At 41.8% G+C, this 13313-nt stretch overlaps 1 long non-coding RNA gene across 2 annotated transcripts in view; it reads right to left on the reverse strand.

The window, feature by feature from the left end:
- Nucleotides 1-13313, reverse strand: part of LOC121478595 — a 57054-nt gene that overhangs the window by 6860 nt on the left and 36881 nt on the right. The window contains exons 2-3 of one of the 2 annotated variants that reach the window (XR_005984545.1): nt 2442-2653; nt 1065-1247 (exon numbers count right to left, since the gene is read on the reverse strand). This is a non-coding gene — a long non-coding RNA (uncharacterized LOC121478595). Of the gene's footprint in view, nt 1-1064; nt 1248-2441; nt 2654-7393; nt 7545-13313 lie in introns of those variants that run through there. The other variant, XR_005984544.1, reaches the window with a different exon arrangement.

Here is a 13313-nt window from a genome sequence, read left to right on the forward strand (position 1 = left end):
ACTGTCATGTTCCAGGGACAAACCTAAATGACCTGCAATTAGAAGCCACACTCTAACAAAGCCTCTAACTTCTCTTACTCTTTTCCTCTCTAAATTTCATTTTCTGTTTCTAGTTTCTATTGCTCAGTCTTCAAGTTAACTAATCTTTCCTACTGTAGCATCTAATCTGCTATTGATCCCATCCAGTGAGTCATTACATTTTTCATTGTAGGCATTCTTGTTTTATCACTAACAGTTCTATTTGGATCTTTTTTATATCTTTTGTGTCTCTAACATATTCAATGTGTTTTCCATTTTTGAACATATGAAATAAAGTTATAACAATGGTTTCAATATTCTTGTCTACTAATACTACCATCTGTGTCATTTTTTGGTCTGTTTCTATTAATATTTCACCTCACTATGGGTCATATTTTACTGGTTCTTTGCACGCCTAGTAGTTTTTTCTTTGATGCCAGATACTGTGAATTTTATCTTTTGATAAATTTTTCCCTCTGTTCCTTTAGGTGGCCTTGCTGTTTCTTTGCACACATGTTCTAATCAGAGCTCATATGAAGGCTCACAGATCCTTGCATTGGAGCTTTCTCTGAGCACAGCTCTCCACTCTCCAATACTCTGCCTTGTGAACACTAACCACCTCGACATCCTTGGTCCCCAGCTCAATCTCTTCAACTTACGCTCCACCTGGTTCCTCTTTCCTGCAGTGCAGCCTGGAAATAGTCTCTAGGCAATCCTCTGGGGGAAATCATAGGACTTACCTCACTTGTTCCCCTCTCTTGGGGATCCTGTGGTTACTGATGGCCAATGCCTGAAACCATTGTTTTATGTTTCTTTCCAGTGTTTTTAGTCACTCCTGAATTATTCAAGAAAAAAAAAACATTTCTATGGTGCTATTTGGGTCCTCTGGAAGCAGACTGTGGGGTATAGTTGATATTCATCATTCATGGATTCTGTATTTGTGAATTTGCCTCCTTACTATAATATTTGTAACCTCAAAATCAACATTCATGGTACTTTTACATTCATCATGAACATAAACAGAGCAGCAAAAATTTTTAGCATACCTGATATGCCCATTCCCAACTGAGGTCAAACAAGGCTTCTTGTTTCAGCTCTTATATTGTAAACAAGTATCCTTTTCATGTTCTATTTAGTGCCACATTTTTCCCATTCTTGTTCTTTTCATTGGTGCCCCAAGCCTGGTACTGAAGTGCTGGCTAGTGTTCAAGAAGGCTGTGATGTGGTCTCTGGAGAAAATATGTGTGTTAGATAAGCTCCATTCAGGCATGAGTTATAGTGCTGTTAGCTATGAAGTCAATGTTTATGAATCAATAGTATATATTGAATAACATATCTTTGAACATAAACATAAAAAAAGGTTATATATTGATTGGTTGATGAAAGTATTGTGACCAGAAACCTAGGAACCCAACCCCCAGAAGTAATGGTCAGTATTTGCTAATTCTGTATTCACAACAACTGCATAAAACATAGCAAATCTAAGTTCTTGTTATTGTAGAATAAACTATATACTCGATTTTATTCAGGTGACAAAAAAAGAAAGAAAAAGAAAAACTACTAGCAGTGAGAGAAGAGAGATAAGGAAAGTAAGGCAGCCTTTAAAGGTCATGTCATCCAGGCAGTTACCATGGTGGGTCACCAGAGCTTAATATCCTTGGGGACCTCTGGCAGCCAGGGTATAACATGTACCTCAGAGTGATCTCAAACCGGGGGAGGAGGCTGGTGTATTTATGCACCAACTCCAATCAGTTGGAGACTGCTGGGAAGGGTCAATTTTTGACCTGCTGGGAAGTAGACAGAGGGACTGGCTGCCAAAGAAAGTCCTCAGGCAAAGAGGTACAGATGTTGGCAATTGAAGTCCAGCCTAGTTTCCTACTATGGTGGGAGAAGGGGATCTCCTACCGACAGGATGATCAGAGCTACAAACTTAGGTGCCTCCAGAAGCCAGGCAGGTAATAAAAGCAAGAGAAACAGGCGAGGTGGGACTGCAGGAGCTGGCAAGTTCCTGTCTCTGTCAGACAGGAACAGCTGTCACTGAGGATAGCCAATTTTTGCCACGCAGGAAAATAGGTCTATCCTTGCCAAATCTTTTGATTTTTCAAGAAAAGTGGGAAATTCATATTTTTTAAAATGTGAAATCCCCAATTTGCAAAAGTTGGCAATAGCTTCAAAAATTTTAAAATACACCGTTAAGGCCAAAGAAAACATCTTGGCAGGCCAACTTCAGCCCACAGACTGCCAATTTGCAACCTCTCTGATAGAGGATGTGCAAAACTCCACCTGTTGGGTATGAGCCCAGGAAAATATATCTTTATCTCCTGTGCAATCTAAGGCATTCTGGGAGGGGCAAGAGATGCCGAGAAGTTTGCCCGGACATGAGAGCATGGTGAGGCACCTCTGTGTCTATCTAGTCAGCTTACCTCTCTCCTGCCTTGAGGTTTATTCGATGTCCAAGGACCACCATTTGTTGTGGCTGGTGGAATTCTCTTTGATTTCTTGTTACTGTTCTGGCATTTTTCTTCTCATGAAGAGATAGCTGAGCCTACTGGGTTATTTGTCTTGCATCTGCTTTTCTGCACAGCCAGTCAGCCCTTTCCAGAGTGGAGACAAGGCTGCCTGCCCAAACTTCCACCTGCACACAGAACAGAGATTGTCAGGAGGAACTTGCAAGTCAAGTGGCAGTGTTTGTGGAAGTGGAGACTAGGGAATTAGCCATCATGTGGCATTCTCTGTGATGCAGAGGGAGAGAGAGGTCAATGGTTGTGGTAAGTGGCAGAGTACCTCATCAGTCAGGGGTTGGGGGTCAGCTGAATCACCAGGAGATACCTATATATTCTTCAATTCTAGGCCATTATTCTTAAGTGGATCTCCCAATTGGTGAGTTGCAGCCTGGCTGATACCACCAGCATGATTCTTTGACTCATGGTGACCAATAAGGCCTCTGTAGCCAATAAGGACTTTTTTCATTGTTTGTTTTTTTGTTTTTGGCTGAGTCCAAGAAGGCTTGGCTGTTCTGGCCTGTGACCTCATTGTTTATCATTATGTTTTAAAGCTTCTACCTCCCTTCCTTAGGCTGGATCAGAGCTGGAGAGAGCAGGGTAGATGTGTGAAATAAACTCTAGCCAGTGTTACTATAATCTTGAACACCCAAACAATGGGTCACATGTCTACAACTCATGACTTCTCTGCAGCTTGGCTGGCCCTGAGCTCTTCCACTTTTAACCACCATTTGAAACGGGAAGGTATTAGAAATAGCTAATCTGTGAACATTTACAGTGTAAAATCCAAATGGGTAGGGAAGAGATCAATTGATGAGCAGTCCAGTCTTAGCCCTCAGGGAAAGACTAGAAAATACGTTTAGTCTGATGTACAAAGGTCTGACATGATCCAGATGCTGCTAGTTCAGCATTCAACTCTCCCTACACTGTGCAGCACCTGGAAGGGAGAGGGTGGGGTGCTCTAGGACATTCAGGTATCAATGTATTTGACAATGAAAACAATGAAGACAATGGTCCCCAAGATGAGGAACTGGAATTTACTCCTTGGATGTTCTTTGTATAATGTCCCAATTTGCAAGAGTGGGAACATCTCTAGAGGAGGTTTTTGAAACCTTATGTGATCTCTTTATAAACATGAGATGATTCTTGAGAGAAAATATATAGGCTGGGGATGAGTCTTGACAAGAGTGGTTTGCTAAGAAACAAGAGTGGGACAGGTTGAAATGTAGGCCTTCCTTGAGTTTAGAGAGGAGGCAGGGCTGGGTTCCTGAACAGAGAATTCTCAGGGCCTGCTAGAGCCTTCAAGTAGGCCTCGTGTTCAGAAGGCTATGTATCCAGGCAGTTTGGGACATGAACTCCCCAGGCATTTCTGCAATTCTTGAAAGAAGTACATTGTCATGGGATGCCTGGGTGGCTCAGCGGTTGAGCATCTGCCTTCGGCTCAGGGCATAATCCCGGTCCTAGCATCGAGTCCTACATCGAGCTCCCTGCATAGAGCCTGCTTCTCCCTCTGCCTGTGTCTCTGCCTCTCTCTGTGTGCCTCTCATGAATAAATAAATAAAATAAAATAAAAAGAAAGAAATACATTGTTGTGAGTGTACCTTGAATGTACTGAGCAAGTTTGAAGGTAGGTCTGGAGGAAATTTCTGAAAGATTGTCTTAGAGTCTAGAATTGAAGTTTATGCACCTGATTCTGGGTTGGTCACAGATGTGGTGGGCATTTGATCCCAATCCAAATTCTGCAACTCAGTCTATGTGTAGTCCTGGAAGTTTCTATATATTCACAGAAGGAATGGGCTGGATAAGATGTTCCCTAGGGATTTTTCACCACTAATGTTCTATGATGTTAACTGGACATGCATTATAAAATGGAGATTTTACTTGAGCCATTTATACAGAACCTGTGAATAGTCATACAGCTAGAGGAAAGTGAATAAATCTTAAACATCCAAAGTAGCCTCCCTTCTTTCTGAATAAAACAGTTCTTGGAATAACCAAAGTCTTAGCATTTGCAAATATAACCCCACGGAGGACCGAGTCATCCACCACAAAGAGCTTTAGGCACAAGACAATGCCCATGCTCTTGGCTCAAATATTTATTTACATTTTAGATTATATTTGAATATTGATTTCAAAAGATACACACACACATAGCTCTGTAAATAAATCAAATAAATTAATTAGGAAAACTGACTGTGGTAGCACGCCAATCCAGCAGTGAAATCACTCTCACAAAGTGCAGAGTTGAGCTTGTAAACCAATCAAGATAATTGCGTCCTTGATTGGGAAAGATAAGTGTGTTGTTGAAGGCAATCGTTTGCTCCTTACTAGGACTCTTGGAGAGACCAGAAGACAATATCAGAGGGAGGCCAAAAGACATTTCTTGGGTTGGGTATCTAGGCATTGGTACTTATTCTGTATGAGTCATGGCAAGAAAGCATGCATCTTGAAAAGGTAGCTTTGGATTAAAAATTGGAAGCCTTGCATCATGAGAACCAGCATGATCTGCCTTGTAGAGTCTGTCCAATACTTTTTATGCTCTGCCTTTCCCTAAAAATAGCAGTCACCATCTGCATTTTATTTGTTTATATTTTAGGCCTTTCTTCTGAAAGGATTTATGGGAGCTCGTGTGTACATTGAATTTAATAGGACGGAATAAATAGCTAAGGACTTTGGGTCAAAGGGAAAGTCAGCTTAAAGAATAAGATGAAACCAGAAGTAAAGTTAGCACATGAAGCATAGACCATGAAGTCTATACAACTGTTAAAAGTAAATTGATCTTCCTAGCAGCCAGTGTAAAGAAGGGAATATGATTAGTCATCAGATCCACAGTATTCATAGAGTAAGAACATTCTGACTAAATAATCAATAGATTCTCCTGGTCATTGTCCATGAAACCTTGGGTCCAGGGTTTCAATCTTCATTCTATTTTTTTCAGGGCTTTAATCTTTAAATGGCAAGTACCTAGAGAGAAAATGTCTCTGTTGATCAGGTAAAAGCAATGTCAAATGCTCTGACAATCAAGAAAATGTAATACAAGAGTTATATTCTTTTTGGTTTGAAAAAAATAATTGTTCACACCAGGACTTATGCCTGTGTGGAGATCCACTCCACACTTGGGGGGAGGTGGGTTAGAAGAGACTGTGGATAGAGGCAAGATTTTCTTCAGAAAATTCTTTTTTGGACATAGGAACATTCAAGTGTCCAATGTTGTAGGTCCTAGGTCAGTGGATCTCAACCCTGGCTGTGCATCAGAATGACTAAGAGCTTTGAACAGTATTGAAACCCAGTTCTCCAGGGGATTTTATTGTGTAACCAGAGATGAGGACCACTGCCCAGAGCATAGATGAGGTTGTTTCAGGTGGAAAATCCAACCCAGAGTAGCTACTACCAATCACTAATCATAGCCAGAGTTAGTAAGATGTCCTTGCTATATCTGACTGCAAGGGATGGGAGATCTTGGTGAACAATGAGGAAAAATGTACCTGGAGATAGTAAAGGAGTTGACGTGTTGTATCAAATCATTGGAACTTAGCCAGTTTGTCTTGGAGGATGCCAGCCCACAGGCAGGACCTAAGCCCTTTCAGAATGGGGCCTCCTGCTGTGACTTTGGTTTGTAAGGTGACCAACCATCTCAGTTCTTCCAGGCTTACCAGGCCATGGGGCTTTCATTTGCTGGGGAAATCCCAGCAAACGGAGATGAGTTGGTCATTCTACTGGTTTGGCTTCTTCTTAAGACACATCAAAGGGTAGAAAGGGATGACTTGGCCAATGAGGAGGAGTCAGGCCTGAGACATTTGTGACTCCTTCTGAGGCAGGACTGTGGCTCTCTGTGGATATTTATCTGGTGAGCTGTGGTCTCCTTTTTAGAGGGGCTGCCAAAGGCAGGGTTCTCTGCCTTCACCTCTGTCCCTATCTCCCTGGGACATCCTTGTGTCCTCTCCATATTCCAGCAGGGGCCCAGGACACCTTTGGTGTCTCAAGGAAGTGGAATTTCCCTAAACCCTGAGCTCTGTTCTGTTGGACTCCCTAGGATCATGGCTCTCTTCCAAATTCAGGACACAGACTTTTAAAACTCACTGCCTTTTACCTGGAAGCTTTGTCCTTAAAAATCAGGTGAGCAGCCCGGGGGTTACATACACTCAGATAATGCAGGATCCCCACAGGCACATGATGACCTGCTACCAGGGTTGGTTTTTATGGGCATTCAGAAAAGTCCTCATGATCAGAAGGGCCCATGTTTGGTTTAATGGTCTACTGTCACCAGTTTGAAATCTCTAATAAATTTTGAACAAAGCATCCCACATTTTCATTTTATACTGGGTTCTACAAATTATGTAGCCCATCCTGCCTGCCACCCCAGACCAAAGATTTCATTCTATCGCAACAAATTGCCTTCTGCTGCGTTTGCCAGGAGTGCCGTTATGAAAAAAAATTGACAATAAAATGGGTAGACTTTACCTCAGAGACTCACAAGCCTGGCCAACTCCTGAGACTGTTTTATAGCACATCATTATAAAGTGCTTCCAGATACCATATATGTAAATAACCTCAGGTGCATAGGTCTAATAAAATATGGCAAAATAATTAGGAAGTGATGAATTTTGAGTATCCATTACTTTTTCTTTTAATATAATTCACTCAAGTATAAATTTGTATAATTTAATTTTTAATAATGATCATGTTCGACAACCAGCTAGCAAGATTCCTGAAATTTAACAACTGGCTCTCTTAAACAAGCACCAGTTGGCTCCAGCACATCATTACTTCTGGAACTGGGCTCAGTGATTAACAGTGCTGTGATCAATTAACAGTGTCTCTTAAGGACACAGAAGGGAAGATAGGTGGCACACATTGTCTGGAATGTCAGTGACTTCATAAAAACAACTTTTGTTTTTTTAATTGCCAAGAGCCTGGAAAGGAAATGGCACATTTCTCCCTGGGAAGGAACTTGTAGATCTTGTCCTTGGTTTACGATGCTTCTTCAATGGTATCTGACTGCATCTCACTGGCATTATCAAAGTTCTGGAAAGAAAAGAGTGAAAACAACCTGGATGAAAACTCCATTAAGTACCGTATACTACAGAAAAGTCAACTGCTGAAATGTGGGAGTAAATAATTTTGCGGGTTCTTTTGTTTGAGTAAAGGGAGTGTTTAAGGTCTGAATTTCACAGTTTAATATCTCATCAAGACTTTTGCACCAGCTTTCCCATTTGTCTTTTGTTTTTCTTGGTGGTATTCACCTGCAGATGAGCAGATCCAGGGTCTGCCTGGTTCTTGAAGGTACCAGGTAACAGCTGCCTGAGTAGAAGCACGAAGGAGTTAATGTGTATTCCAGTGTGTCAAAAAGTGTCTTAATGAGTTGTTAGTATTTGGTACACCTGCACCAATGGCTGTGACTTGAGGGCTTCAGATACTGCTTTGGGAGCTGAAAAAGTTCCCTGAGATTTAGGGACTAGGTTTGTTTTCCCCGCTCTTGCTATATCTGCGGGGTACTGCAAGAATTTGCCCAGAGTGGGTGTTTGATAAACCTTCATCCCAAGTCGATCAATTGGAGGGTGTTAGTTACAGGGGAGAGGTCACCATTCTTACAGACTTTTTCTTCATTTCTTTATTGAGTTATAATTTACATGTATTAAAATACACATATCTCAAGTGTATAGCTTATAGCTCAGTACTGTTTTGCATATACCTATATACGTATCCGTGTGACCACTACCCTATCAAGATGTAGAACATTTCTTTCACCTAGAAAGTTCACCTGTATCATTTTCCAGTCAATGTCCACTTCCTCAGAAATAAACACTATTTCCATCTCATCTTAGGGTTGCCATAATAAAATATGATAGGCTAGATGGCTTAGACAACAGAGATTTATTTTCTCATGGTTCTGGAACCTAGAGATCCAAGATCACATTCCAGCCAATCCAGTTCCTGTCGAGAGCCCTCTCCCTGGTTTTTTGTTTTGTTTTTTTAAGTACTCAATATAAACATTTTATTTTTTTAAGTACTCAATATAAACATTTTTTATAAATTTATTTTTTTATTGGTGTTCAATTTGCCAACATATAGAATAACACCCAGTGCTCATCCCATCAAGTGCCCACCTCAGTGCCTGTCACCCAGTCACCCCCACCCCCCGCCCACCTTCCCTTCCACCACCCCTAGTTCGTTTCCCAGAGTTAGGAGTCTTTCATGTTCTGTCTCCCTTTCTGATATTTCCCACTCATTTCCTCTCCTTGGTTTGTAATGACTACCTTCCTACTGTGTCCTCACATGACCTCTTCTTTGTATGTGTGTGAGCCCTTTGGTCTCCCTCCTTAGAAAGACACAAATCTTATTGAATCAGAGCCTCTCCATTATAGCCTCATCCTACTTCAGTTTCTTTCCCAGAGGCCCCATCTCCATGTACAGCCACACTGGGAGTTAAGTCTTCAACACAGGAATTTGGGGGGCACACAAACATTCAATACATAATAGACCTCTATCACAGATTAGCATTGCTGGTTCTAGAGCTTCATATACATGGGATCATACAGTATATGCTCTTTTGTGTGTGCTTTTTCTTTAAGATTTTATTTATTTATTTCACAGACAGAGAGCAAGAGAGAGAGAGAGAGAGAGCACAAGCAGAAGGAGGGGCAGAGGGAGAAGAAAAAGCAGGTTCCCTGCTGAGTGGGGAGCCTGATGCAGGGCTCAATCACAGGATCCAGAGATCATGACCTGAGCTGAAGGCAGACGCTTAACCAACTGAGCCACCCAAGCACTCTGGGTGTGCTTCTTTTGCTCAGTGTAATGCTTTTGAGATTTGTCCGTCTTGCATGTATCAGTAGTTCATTCCTTTTAGGAACAAATCTAAGTATTTGGGAATACTGAGTAGTATTGTGTTGTACAAATAAACCATAATTTGCTTATCCATTCTCCTATTGTTGAACATTCAAGTTGTTTCCAATTTACCAAGAGATGTATTCTTTAAAAAAAAAAAAAAAGATTTATTTATTTATTTTAGAGACAGGGAAGAGGGGGAGAGGCAGAGGGAGAGAGGGAGAGAATCCCAAGGAGACTCCCCACTAAGTGTGGAGCCTGATGTGGGGCTCGATCCCAGAACCCTGAGATCATGACCTGAGCTGAAACCAAGAATTGGACGCTTACTCAACTGAGCCACCCAGATGCCTCAAGATATTTATTCTTTGTAGGGCACTATGTTAGCTTTTGGGCTATAAAGAAATGTAAAATATGTCCCTGCCCATCAGAAGCTTATGCTTGGGATCTGTGCTTGAAAAATAGCCAAGACTGTACCAACATATCAAATAAAATATGACTCTGACTCAATGAATAGAGACTGAGGCAAGGACTCAGAAGGAAGAATTTTTAAAGGAACATCAGTAAAGTCTGTTTGTAAATACATGCACTTAGAAGATGAGCCAGCTTAAAAACATCTGCCAGAGAACCAAAGACAACTTCAAGTGAGGTCAGGGCTGGCAGGTATTCGGGTCTGTTGCAGGGTACCTCTGGGAAGCCTCAAAAATGCCTCATCGCCTATGTCCTAGGCCAAAGAGCTTAATGAAATGGACACAGGGTGAAAACATTCCCCTCGGAACACAGCTGGCTCTGGTTTTGTTTTTGTGGTTTTCTCCAAGAGGGTGGGGAGGGAAAGGCCTGTCCTCAGAAGGACAGCTAGATGCCACATCCGTGGTGAGGAAGGGCTCTCTGTGGACAGGCATAGATGTTCCAAGTGGTGAGAAGGCAGAGTGGGCAAAGGGGATATTGGTCCTGGATCCCAATTTGGAGTCTAGAGGGTGTGTATTCAGCAGCTCTGACCCAAGAGTGGATTTGGGTGAGTTGGGTAGAGTTTGGGGCACCAAGAAAAGTACCATTACAGTAAAGATGGGGCTGGAACATGACTGTCCCCTAAGGGGACCTGAGAGTCTATGCAGAGCTGCTGACACCTCTGTCCATGAGGCTGAGAGTTGAGGTCTGGTGTGTTTTCATTAACATTGGGAACCTCACCTCTTCAAGTCCTCTAATTCTTAGGGCTTTGCCTTCCCTTGCTCTGATCACAGAGCATGTTTGAGTTGAAAGTGACCTTGAAGTTCCTAAGCATTCATAGGTGAAGGAGTGATATGGGCAAGTTTGGGGAGATTTCTAGAGGGTTATTCAATGAAATCTCCTAACCATAATTTCATGACTGTGTTGGTGGTAAGAACATCAATAATAGCACATATTAATGCTTCACTTGCTTGGGTTTTAAATTTTCTTTATGTTTTTTTTTTCATTGAAAGGATAAAAATCATCTTATATAAAATTTGGAGAAAAAATGAGAAATCTTTCTAATAGCATCATCTCACAGATATTCCAGTTTACATCATATATACTGTCTTCTCACATGCTCACCTCAGCATTTTCTGTGTTGCTGCAATAGTCTTGACAATGATTATACTTAATAGCTGCCTAGTATTTAATGTTGACTTACCATAATTTCCTATTTTTTATTGCTGGACATCTTAGTGTCCAGGCCTTGCTATTATCTGTAACTCTGCAACAGAGTAAAATTCTTTTTATACCCAAAAGTGCCACTTACCGCAGCCCTGAGCGAGGACCAAGATGTCATCAGTGATTGAGGAACAGAAAGATGGAAAGGACTCATGACTTAAAACTGCATTTTTATGGGTCCGAAGAGAACCAAAAATGGAAGTGCAGTGAGAGGAACTTCCCAAAGCATAATTTTTAAAATGCTGGAAAAAAGCATAATTCTCATACAAATATATTATGAGTACACGTCAAAGTTTTATTTTGACTCATTAGTAAGAGAACCAGGTGTCCAAGATGTATGAGATGACACATATATGGTAGTTAAAGAAAAAATGTGGAATAAGTTGGGCACCTGGGTGGCTCAGTCAGCTGAACCTCCAATTTTCAGTTTTAGCTCAGGTCATGATATTAGGGTCCTGGGATTGAGCCCCTCATTGCACTCTGCACTCAGTGGGGAGTCTCCTTGGAATTCTCTCTCTCCTTCTCCCTCTGCCCCTCTTCCTGCTCGCTCTTGTGTGCACATCGCCTCCCTCTCTTGCTCTAAAATATATAAGTAAATATTTTTTTAAATGTAGAATAAGTTCACTAAGTTAGATACAGAACTAGTTATTTTTCTTCAAGGCAACAAAACTCTAACCTTTAGAGTTATAGTTTCTATCAAACAGAAGTCTTTTTGATCTCTATAGGAAAAAACTTATTTGTACCACTATTGGATAAAAACCATTTGTATCTTAATGATTTTCAACAAATTAATAGCTAATCTTGGAGAGCTCTACAATGTTGAGTCAAGAGTTAGTAGTAAATCAAACAAAGTTGCATTCTACTGGAAAGTTGAATGATTTTGAGGCAGACTTGACAATGAGGATCATGCATCTATATTGCTTTATTTCTGACTTTTGGATATTGTTTTCTTGAAGAGAGGAGTCACCAAAGGGGAAACTCCATATTATCGATGATATGGACAGCCTCTCTAGCTGTTTCTGTGCAGGATGGCACAACTGGGTTGTTCTCATGGGCTACCCAGGGCCTGTGAACACAAGAAAGGGAGTTTTGAATAATGAATGCCCTGCACTGGGATAGACAGAGAGGGAGGGCCCCAGCGTGAGAGAGGAAATAGGAGTGGAGCTCTGGAATTTGGCTAGAGTCTGGACTGCCCCTAACTCCCAAGGACTCTTAGAAGGGCTGCCTGGAGGGGATCCTGCATGGCTCAGTTGGTTAAGCATCTGCCTCCGGCTCAGGTCATGATCCTGGACTCCCAGGATTGAGTCCTAGGATGGAGTCCCAGGATCAAGTCCCAGGATGGAGTCCCAGGATTGAGCCCCATATGGGAGAGGGGGGTGGTCCTTGCTTAGTGGGGTGTCTGTTTCTCCCTCTGACCCTCCTCCTCCTTCTCACCATCCCCCCTCTTACCCTTTTCCCTCTCATCCTCTCTCTCTCTCTCTCAAATAAATAAATAAAATCTTTAAAAAAAAAAAAAAAAAAAAGCCTGCCTGGAAGAAAGGGACTTTACAAGCTCTGATAGAACCTGTTCATTTTAGAAATTTGAGTGATCTTTTCCTTATAGGGTAGAGTTCTGCCTCAGTACTTTTGAACCATTAACAGTGCTGTTCCCTTTCAGCACTGCCACTTTCTTATCCCAAACATCCCTTAGCACCCTGAACTTAGAAGCCTAAATGGCTGGCTGTACGTCTGGCTCTTTTCTTTCCTTCTAGACCCTGGCCTGGGATCATCTTTACCCCTCCCTGCTGTTCCAGAGCAGAAGGGGTTTCTGTGCGGCAGAGCAGTGGGGATAGCTACTGGTTAAGGAAGAGAACTCCAGTTCCCACACTTCCACGACTTTCCGGATTAAAAATTGGAAAGTCTCACATCCCAGGAACCCCCTCAGTCCAGGCAAACCGGGACAGTTGGTCACCTTAAGCCCAAGCCCACTTGCCATCTGAGCAGCTGTTGGATACTGCTATTGCCACCCTTGGTGTTCTTTTAACTCTTTCTGCTGGGGTTTCCTAGTTTTAATGCTCTCATTGTAGCTCTCTTAAATACCCTCTTCATTTGTGAAGCTCAGACCATACGTTGGGACTCATAAAAGCTTCCTGTGTATTTCAGTCTGGAACAGAAATGGGTACAAATTTTGCATTTTTGTTTTCTAGCAAGGAGATATTTGTGGAAGCTTCCAAGAAGACAAATTGAACAGGATGGGGTGTTTGCTTTCATGGATCAGAAAAGAATCACATTGCTTTCTTTTGATAATGACACAGAGTTGTG

Source organism: Vulpes lagopus, chromosome 19, assembly GCF_018345385.1.
Source record: "Vulpes lagopus strain Blue_001 chromosome 19, ASM1834538v1, whole genome shotgun sequence".
NCBI lineage: Eukaryota > Metazoa > Chordata > Mammalia > Carnivora > Canidae > Vulpes > Vulpes lagopus.